Below are 10,717 nucleotides of genomic sequence, written 5' to 3' on the forward strand. Positions count from 1 at the left end.
TTCTTATATTGTTAATTTTAGTATTAATTAAGGCACTAATAGAATGTATTAAAAAATTATGAGGTAAATTAGTAAATTATCCTTCTTATTTATAATATTTTAGGAAAGCGTAGAGAAAAATGGATAAATAATATGAAACAGAGAGAGTGATTCCCTAAAAATTAAAAAAAAAATGGTTCTATAAAATCTCATGTTATTTTTAAAAATTTTTAAATTATATTCACCATTGATAATTTATTTTTATTTAAAATCTATTTTATTTTGGTTGATTTTATTACTTTTATACTAAAATCATCTTTTGTTATGTATTGGGTGGTATAATTTAATGAATTTTTCATTAAATTTAAACTTAATTAAGTGAGTTTAGTAGCTCAAAATGTTAGGATGAAAATATAAGAGATAAAATAATAGTTCAATGACGTTTTTCTCATAAAAAAATAAAAGTGAATTTGTGAGATATTATCAATAGTTCAATGACAATACGAGGAATTAACTCTTTATTAATTTGTGTTAGATGAAAATAAGTGTCACACCCTTATTTTTCTGCTCCCGACCCCGCAAGGGAGAGCTGGTTTTAGAGAAAAATGGATTTTTTCAATTAAAGTGACATTTTGAAAAGGGATTATTTATTTTACAGAGTCGCCACTTGGAATTGAGTTTCGGTGTTCCAAGTCACCTTATTGAATCCCCAATCAAAAGAAAACGACTCTTTGTTTTATTGGTCTGCGAACTAGAAATCCGGATAAGGAATTCTGTTGACCGAGGGGAAGGTGTGAGGCACCTCTCGAGTCCCGTGGTTCTAGCAAGGTCACTTTAATGACTTATGTATGGCTTAAATTAGTCTTTTGGATATATAATATTTGTTAGCCTAAAAGTGACTTCTATCCTGCTTTTATTTATTTTTGAATATATTTAAAACCGTATTGATGTATGGCTTACCGATAGTAGTACTTTTCGGTCTTACCACGAGTTTTGATACATTTCTCATGTCTTTGAGGCATTCATGAGTCGTCTCTATTTTCCTAGTCTAAATAAGCACCTCATAGGTTTAAAATCTTCCCAACCCAATTCAATCGGCTTCAAATGGTAGGTTAATTTATTATAACGAATGGTCGGTAGCATGACTTTCCAACTTCATTGTTAATTTTCACTTATGTTAAACTTTGAACATTCATTCTTCTATACTTTTCAGATTTAAACTTAAAACTTAGAGAAATTCTATCGTTTGATATCTAAACCCAAAGTTTATTTTTTTAATTTATTTATTTTCTTTTAAAAGAAAAGAATTAATCTTACATTTGGCTCTAAAGTAGACTAAATTTACCAAAATGTATAAGTAAGAAAAAATTAATGTAATTTTACTGTTTACTACAATGTCGATCATTAAAATAATAACTTCATCCTCGTTCGACAACAATAAAATGTGAAACACATTATTATATAAATTTTACAAAATTACATAAAATCCAACCTAACATAACAAAATAGATTTAACAAAATTATCTTAACAAAGTTAACAAAATATTTTGCAAAAGCATCTTTGTTAAGAGAGTCCAAGACAATTGTCGCGTACATTTTAATGAAACCTTATAAATAATTTAATTAAATATGTGGAAAGAAGATTCACAAACATACTGTGGTCATCAAATATATCTTAAATAAAAATTCACTTTCTCATAGATGGAAATCTTCATATGCCATCACAATTTAATTCCGTAGCGCACAGATTTCGTCCTTCCTTTTTTAGACTTAATTAATTAGTAGTTATTACTAATAGCAAATGGATACTATTGCCTATCAGTACATTGGGTTAATAATTTAGCAAAGTTACTTGAAAATCTATAAATTAATATATCAGTTAATTAACATACTTCATAATACTACGATAACATATAATGACACTCATGATTAAAACGACTTCATAATATTTGAATCAAATCTTGCATAATTGTGATATTACATAAAAAAAAAATTGAGGGTTACCTCTTGCAAAAATAATTCCTAACAACAACAAGAAGAAGCCACGAACTTAAACCGCGAACAAAACTCAAAATCTTTGGATGTAAGTAATTTTTTATTGTTGTTTTCCCCTTTGTTGTTTGTGTCGATTCCACAGGTGGGAGGGAATATGTTTTGTCTTTGTTTTCTTTTGGTTGGCTCAAGAATGTTCTTTTTTGTTTCTTGCTTCCAATGTTGTTCTTGATTCTGTTTTTTCTTTGCTTTGTTTTTTTTTTTTGATCTTTCTCTATGTTGTCTTCTCTTGCTTTCTTCTTACTGTGCAGATATTTTTTCTCCTTTTTTATTTATTAAGTGTTGATGTCTTTGTATTCATGTATCTGTACCCCCCTTGATGTAGTGTGTGTGTTTATCTATATAGAAGTGCATGTGTGTGTGTCGTGGGTTGTGTGGAGGAAAAGTGGGAGAGATTAAGTGGAAGTGGAAATTGTGGGGTGGTTTGGGTAGTTTAGGTCTCTTTTTCTTTTATTATTATTATTATTATTTTAAATAAAATAAAAATGATTAAAATTTATTTAAAACTAATAAAATATAAAATAAGTTAATAACTAGTCTTAGAAATAATACTGCAATCATTAGATTATTTATTAAAAGTTAAAAGAAGAAAACAAATATAATTTACAAAATTTCTTTTACCTAAAAAGAATAAATAAATAAACAATAAAATAAAAATTTATTTTAAAATGTGATTCTATTTTTATAGTATTCAAAATTTTTAAAAAAAACTTTGTAAAAACAAGATAAAATTGAAATATCTAATTTAGATCAAAAATAAAAATAATAAAAAAATTGAGTACTAAAATGATATAAAAATATTAGGTTTGGTAAAAAATTAGGTGTTTACAGAATGCCTCTCTTTGTTTGGAAATATGAAGGATTTTCAAGCAAAGAAGTAAACATGACTAATTTTTGGCCTAACCATTTATTCAAAAGTAATACATAAATAAGTAGGAAAGAGGTATGATCGAGCCCTGACTTTGGGCATCCTATATATCTCGAGTTATACGTGAATCAGATCACGTGTAGTTCAACTGGGTGTAGGAATGAATGGATGAATTGGAGAGTCGAGTTGAGGTCTCGTCGAGTTTCTGGTTCGTTCCTCCTTTTATTACATAAAAAATGAAACTAGAAATAAGAGTACAAGATCTTATCTATTCTATTTGTCTTGATTCTCTTGCTTCAAATCTTCCTCTTGGATCCTCAGTTATTGCCTCACCTTCTTCTGGTGGGTACCTTGATCTCAAAATTTGATCTTGAAATTAGGATTTGAGACTTGAACTTGAAACTAGGATTGAGTCATTGACACTCTACCAAAAATCATTCATAGAATATTATTGGATGCTTGTTCTCTTGATCAAAAGATATGAAGATGACTCTTGAGATGTTGGGCCACTACAGATGTAAAGCTGACTCTGTATTTTCAAACTAATCATTCTTCTCTACTCCAATCAGAGATGGAACGCCATTCTCGACATTAAACCTATGTTTTGCAGAAAACCTGCAACCAATCAAAGAAAAGAAAACAAAAAAAACAAAAATTTCTCTGCCCTAGTTTGTACTAGGAAAATTTTGTGAGTTATTAGAAAAACTACACAATAATTTAAAAATAAGTAAATAAAAATGATAGAAATCAAAGCCAGGTATGCAATAAAATAAGATTCTTGTTCTCAATAATGCAACTAAATGATGTTATGCCTTGCGAATGCATGAAAAAGAATTACGATTTTTGTTTCTAAAAATGTGACTAGGGATTGTCATACCCTATGAAGACATAAAGAAGAAAAATAGGAAGGTTTATTTCCTAAAATGTCAACTAGGGGATGACGCCCTATGAAGATGAATAAGATGTCAATTAGGGGATGGCGCCCTACGGAGGCAAATAAGAAAAATTAGGAAATGGTGTTTCCTAAGATGTCAGGGATGACGCCCTATGAAGACGAATAAGATGTCAACTAGGGGATGGCGTCCTATGAAGACGAAATAAAATGTCAACTAGGGGATGACGCCCTATGAAGATGAATAAGAAAAATTAGGAAAAGATGTTTCCTAAGATGTCAACTAGGGGATGACGCCCTATGAAGACGAAATAAAATATCAACTTGGGGATGACGCCCTATGAAGACGAATAAAATGTCAACTAGGGAATAACGCCCTATGAAGACCGATAGGAAAGAAATTACAAAATGGTTTTTCCTAAGATGTTAACTAGAGGATGGCGCCCTATGAAGACAAAATAAAATATCAACTAGGGTATGACGCCCTATGAAGACGAAATAAAATGTCAACTAGGGGATGGCGCCCTATGAAGACGGATAAGAAAAAAATTAGAAAATAGTTTTTCCTAAGATGTCAACTAAGGGATGACACCCTATGAAGACGAATAAAATGTCAAATAGGGGATGACGCCCTATGAGGACGAAATAAAATATCAACTAGGGGATGACGCCCTATGAAGACGGATAAGAAAAATTAGGAAATGGTGATTCCTAAGATGTCAACTAGGGGATGATGCCCTATGAAGACGGATAAAAAAAATTAGGAAATGGTATTTCCTAAGATGTCAACTAGGGGATGGCGCCCTATGAAGACGAATAAGATATCAACTAGGGGATGACGCTCTATGAAGATGAAATAAAATGTCAACTAGGGGATGACACCCTATGAAGATGAATAAGAAAAATTAGGAAATGGTGTTTCCTAAGATGTCACCAAGGGGATGGCACCCTATGAAGACAAAATAAAATATTAACTAGGGGATGGCGCCCTATGAAGATGAAATAAAATGTTAACTAGGGGATGACGCTCTATAAAAACGGATAACAAAAATTAGAAAATGGTATTTCCTAAGATGTTAACTAGGGGATGGCACCTTATGAAGACGAATAAGATGTCAACTAGGGGATGGCGCCCTATGAAGACGGATAAGAAAAATTAGAAAATGGTGTTTCTAAGGTGTCAACTTGGGGATGACGCCCTATGAAGACAAAATAAAATCTCAACTAGGGGATGGCGCCCTATGAAGATGGATAAGAAAAATTAGGAAATGGTGTTTCCTAAGATGTCAACTAGGGGATGACTCCTTATGAAGACGAAATAAAGTGTCAACTAGGAGAGGGAGCCCTATGAAGACGAAATAAAATGTAAACTAGGGGATGGCCTTATGAAGACGGATAAAAAAAATTAGGAAATGGTGTTTCCTTAGATGTCAACTAGGGGATGATATCCTATGAAGATGAAATAAAATGTCAACTAAGGGATGGTGCCCTATGAAGATGAAATAAAATGTCAACTAGAGGATGACGCCCTATGAAGACGGATAAGAAAAATTAGGAAATGGTGTTTTCTAAGCTGTCAACTAGGGGATGGCTCCCTATGAAGATAAAATAAAATGTCAACTAGGGGATGACGCCCTATGAAGACGGATAAGATGTCAACTAGGGGATAGCGCCCTATGAAGACAAAATAAGAGATCAACTAGGGGATGACGCCCTATGAAGACGAAATAAGATTAGACTTTTTTTGGTTAGAAGAGAAAATAAAAAATATGCCCCAATTTTGAATATGAGGGGTTTTATTATTATTATTATTATTATTATTATTATTATTATTATTATGTTGATACGAACTTAGAATTATAGGAGTATAACAAAAGAGAAAATTTAAAAAAACTTAACTTTGCTATACTTGTTTTTCCCAATAAACTTCACAAGACTACTTTGCCCTTGTTCAAATAAGCGAGAAAAAAAAATTATGATTTTTAAAATTGGTAGTTGGTTTGTGGCCTTGAATTCCTTAGAGATTTGCCTTATCTCTGCCCCAAATTGATATGGTTGATTCAACTAATTGGTTGGCGAGCTTGAATCTTCATCTTTCAAATTCTATTGCGTCTCTGTTAGTTTCAGTACGATTCTGTTCTTCATTTTCAAATGCTTCATTTGTAGCATTTATCTTAACTGGCTCCCTATCCTTGTCAAGGTGGTGTACGCCCAATAATCTCTACTCAATTTCATTGGGAGCCATGGTCAATTTTGTGCGTTTTTCTTTATTTTGCATTTGGTGCAAGACTTAAGCATAAGAAAAACAGAGCCTGAAAAAATGAAATAAGAAAAAATCAAAAGAAGGAATAAAAGAATTATGTTTGAATAGAAGGTATTTCTAACAGTAAAGGAAGAAAGCTTATTTGGAGGTGTATATTGACTTCAATAACGCATGACGCGCAATTTGGAGTAGATATTTGACCCTTCAATTAGATCAAATCATCCTTCTTGGTCTTTGTCCTGTCATGATAGACTTTTGTTGACTAAAGTTATTCCTTCTAGGATTTTCTCAATTGACCTCTCTAATTTTGATTGTCTCATTCATCATTGTCTTATAGCGCCCCTGAGGGTTTTTACCAATAAGATTTTTCTTTTGATATCTTGTGGTGCCTCCATGGGTTTTCACCTACAAGACTTTTTTTTTTACATATACAGCACACAAGGCTTGACATTCTCGAAAATTGATCGGAAGGTCTCTAATGGACAAAGGGAAACGGATTTTTAGGATAAATTACAACTTAAGAGCCTATAAAAGTGATAATAGGATCAGGTCGAACGTAGTTCAATTCTATACGCATTATCTTTTTTTTTGAATCATCTTATGGGTGCCTCCATGGGTTTTCACCCATAAGTTTTTTTTTTGACTCCAAAGAGGGTAAGCAAGAAAAGGTAAATAAAGCTCGAAGGGCTGACAAAGGATTAACGACATTTAGTTAAGTAGAATGATGGCCTTTCGTCATCTCAACTTGAGAATGTTAAGCACAAGTGTGTCAAATATAATATCTTTTGACTGAATCGGCATTGATAGCTTTTTCTGCTATTTTTCCGTCCAGATCCGCAAGTTGCAAAGCTCCATTTGATAATACTTGTTTAACTATGTATGGACCTTGCCAGTTTGGAGCAAACTTTCCTTTAGCCTCTTCTTGATATGGAAGGATGCATTTTACAACAAGTTGGCTGACCTTAAATTTTCTAGGACGTACCTTTTTATTGTAAGCTCGCGCCATCCTCTGCTGGTATAATTGGCCAAAGCAAACTGCCATTAACCTATTTTCATCTATTAATGATAATTGTTCTATTCTAGACTTGACTCATTCAGTATCGTCAATCTCGGCTTCAACAATGATTCGAAGCGAGGGAATTTTGACTTCTGCGGGTATCATAGCTTCAGTCCCATAGACTAGTAAATAAGGAGTTGTGCTAGTAGATGTACGGATAGTTGTATGATATCCTAAAAGAGCAAACGATAATTTCTCATGCCACTGTCGAGATCCTTGGACCATTTTCCTAAGAATCTTTTTAATATTCTTGTTCGCTGCTTTAATGACTCCATTTTCTTTGGGATAGTAAGGGGTAGAATAATGATGCACAATCTTGAATTGCTCACAAACCTCCTTCATTAGATGACTATTGAGATTGGTTGCATTGTCTGTGATAATGGACTTTGATATACCAAAACGACATATGATATTGGAGTGAACAAAATCCACTATTGTTTTCTTCGTGACTAATTTGAAAGTAGCAGCTTCTACCCATTTGGTGAAATAGTCAATAGCGACCAGTATGAATCGATGCCCCTTAGAAGCTTTTGGTTTTATTGGACCGATGACATCCATGCCCCAAGCAACGAATAGCCAAGGAGAAGATATAGGATGCATCTCTGAAGGTTGCGAGTGAATCAAATCACTGTGAATTTGACACTGATGACACTTGCCAACAAAGCGAAAGCAATCTCGCTCCATAGTTAACCAATAATAGCCTGACTGCATAATCTTCTTCGCTAAAACATAGCCATTCATATGCGAACCACATACCCCCGAATGTACCTCATTCATGATTTTTTCAGCTTCCTGAATATTAACACATCTCAACAAGTTCAAGTCTGGGGTTCGTTCGTACAGAATCTCCCCACTTAAGTAGAAACCATTAGCAAATCGGCTAATAGTCCTTTTTTTATCTGCATTGGCGTGTATTGGATATTATTTTGACTTTAGGAAGCATTTGATATCATAGTACCAGGGTTCATTATCTGGTTCTGCATCAATTATATTGCAATAACCATGTTGATCTCGTATCTGTATCTCTAATGTGTCGATATGCGTATTTCCTGGGTATGGGAGCATAGAAGCTAGGGTAGCCAGGGCATCAGCCAACTCATTGTAGGATCTGGGAATATATCTAAACTCGATAGACTTGAACCTTTTGTTAAGGTCCTCTAAGCACTATTCGTATGGAATGAGCTTGATATCTCTAGTTTCCCATTCGCCTTGAATTTATCGAATAAGCAATTCGAAATCTCCCAACACCACTAGCTCATGTACATCCAGATTTATTGCCATATTTAACCCCATGATGCAAGCTTCATATTCTGTTGTGTTATTAGTACAAAAAAAATGAAGTTATGCTGTGGCGGGATGATGACGCCCGTCCGGTGAGACAAGAACCGCCCTAATTCTTACTCCTTTGACATTGACTGCCCCATCAGAATAAAATTTCCATGCATACATATTATCTTGAACTTCTTCCTCAATTGAATTAATCTCTTCATCAGGAAAGTAAGTTCGCAAAGGCTCATAATCATTGTCAACTGGGTTCTCTGCCAAATGATCGGACAATGCTTGTGCTTTCAGAGCGGTACGAGTAACATACACAATGTCAAATTCTGTAAGTAAATCTGCCACTTCGCCAATCTACCTGTGGGCATAGGTTTTTGAAAAATATACTTTAAAGGATCCATTCGAGATACTCTTTTGCAACCTTTCAACGAATTTCCTCAAGTCATATACATGATCGACTTGTGTCTTGGACTTGATAATGACATCATCAACATATACCTCTACTTCTTTGTGCATCATGTCATGAAAAATAGTAGCCATTGCTCTCATGCACGTAGCTCCTGCATTCTTTAAACTAAATGGCATGAACCTATAGCAATAAGTACCCCACGGGGTGGTGAAAGCAGTCTTTTCTACATCTGTTTCATCCATCAAGATCTGGTGATATCCGGCATAACAATCCATAAAAGATTGGATCTCATGTTTAGCATAATTATCAACAAGTATATGAATATTGGGTAGCGGAAAGTTATCTTTAGGGCTTGCTTTGTTCAAATCCCTATAATCAACACAAACTCTGATCTTACTATCTTTCTTTGGTACGGGATACTGAGTGACCTTGATCACGTTTGTATTAATTGCTTCATGATTTTCTCTTTGATTTTATCGCTCACGTCAGTTTTAAACTTTCTTTGCTTTTGCTGGACCGGTGAAAAATCAGGGCATGTAGGTAGTTTGTGGACTGCCAAATCAGTGCTTAGACCCGATGTATCATCATAAGACTAAGAAAAAACATCCTTATACTCGAACGAAATCTGAACAATATCATTTCTGATATTTTGATCCGTATGAATACTTATTTTTATTTCTCTAACCTCCTCACCAGTTCCCAAATTTATTATCTCAATGTCATTTAAATTGGGTTTGAGCTTATCCTCAAATTGATCCAATTCTTTTTTGATTTCCTTATCAGCTTCGTCTTCATCATATTCATCTACCATTTGGTTTGTTGATTTGAGATTAGATAAATTTTTAGGATCTAAATGTGAACTTCACATGCATGCCATGCTATCAAATCCAGTATTAACATAACTGAAATAAGATAAAGATAAAAAAAAATGAGAATTAAAAGAGGGAAGAAAAGATAAATTTACTAGGAAACTTGAATTTCATTTTATTGAATTGGAAAGGATAGGAGGGTTAACATCAAAGCAGAGCAACTAAACTAAGTGGATTACAACCCTGAGAATAATTCAAAATGCAAAAGAAATAAAAGAAAAACAACAAAATAAACTACCAAGACTCTTTCCTTGTGGGAGAGGAGTGGCTTCCTAGTTAGTGAGCTTGATATTTGGCCCGACGAACTGCACATCTGCATGGCTAGGGCCTTCACCCATCTGAACCGTGTTTACTTTATAAAATATTTCCTTGAGACATTGACATATTTCATCCACATCCTTGTTAGCAGATGAGTTTTGATCTTCTTCCTTTTGAGCTTTCCTAAAAGATTGGCTAATGTGTGGAACCGAAATTGTTAAATGCCAAGCCTTATTTTTCTGTTCTTTCGCCCATATCCTATCTACAGCAGTCGGCTTAAAGCCTAAGCCGAAGGTGTTGTAGCTACCACATGGATCTACAGGGTTTATAATTCCTTGCAGCGAAACCCCTAATCCTTTTCCTGGTTCATAACCATTTTATAGCATTTGGATAGCCACCATGATTAAAGTAGAAGAGAGATAAGGCCCCGGAATCGGCGTGCCTTCCACAAATTAATTAGCTGTCACAATTTCAAAGGCTTGATAAATGAAAGATTCACAACCCCCCTTTGCTTCGATACAGGGTACAGAAGGATCTCGATGTATGGAAAGGTCATCCTCTCCATGCATAATGATTTCCTGATTGTCATGTTCAAACTTAACTACTTGATGCAAAGTAGAAAGTATGACTCTGGCCGTATGGATCCACGGTCTTCCTAAAAGTAGGTTGTAGGAAGTATCCATGTCTATTACTTGAAAGATGATCACAAACTCAACTGGTCCAATAACCAAAGCAAGATCTATCTCACCAATTGTGTCTCATTTTTCTCCATCAAAAGCCCAAACACATACA

This window comes from Capsicum annuum, chromosome 12, assembly GCF_002878395.1.
Source record: "Capsicum annuum cultivar UCD-10X-F1 chromosome 12, UCD10Xv1.1, whole genome shotgun sequence".
NCBI classification, from domain to species: Eukaryota; Viridiplantae; Streptophyta; class Magnoliopsida; order Solanales; family Solanaceae; genus Capsicum; species Capsicum annuum.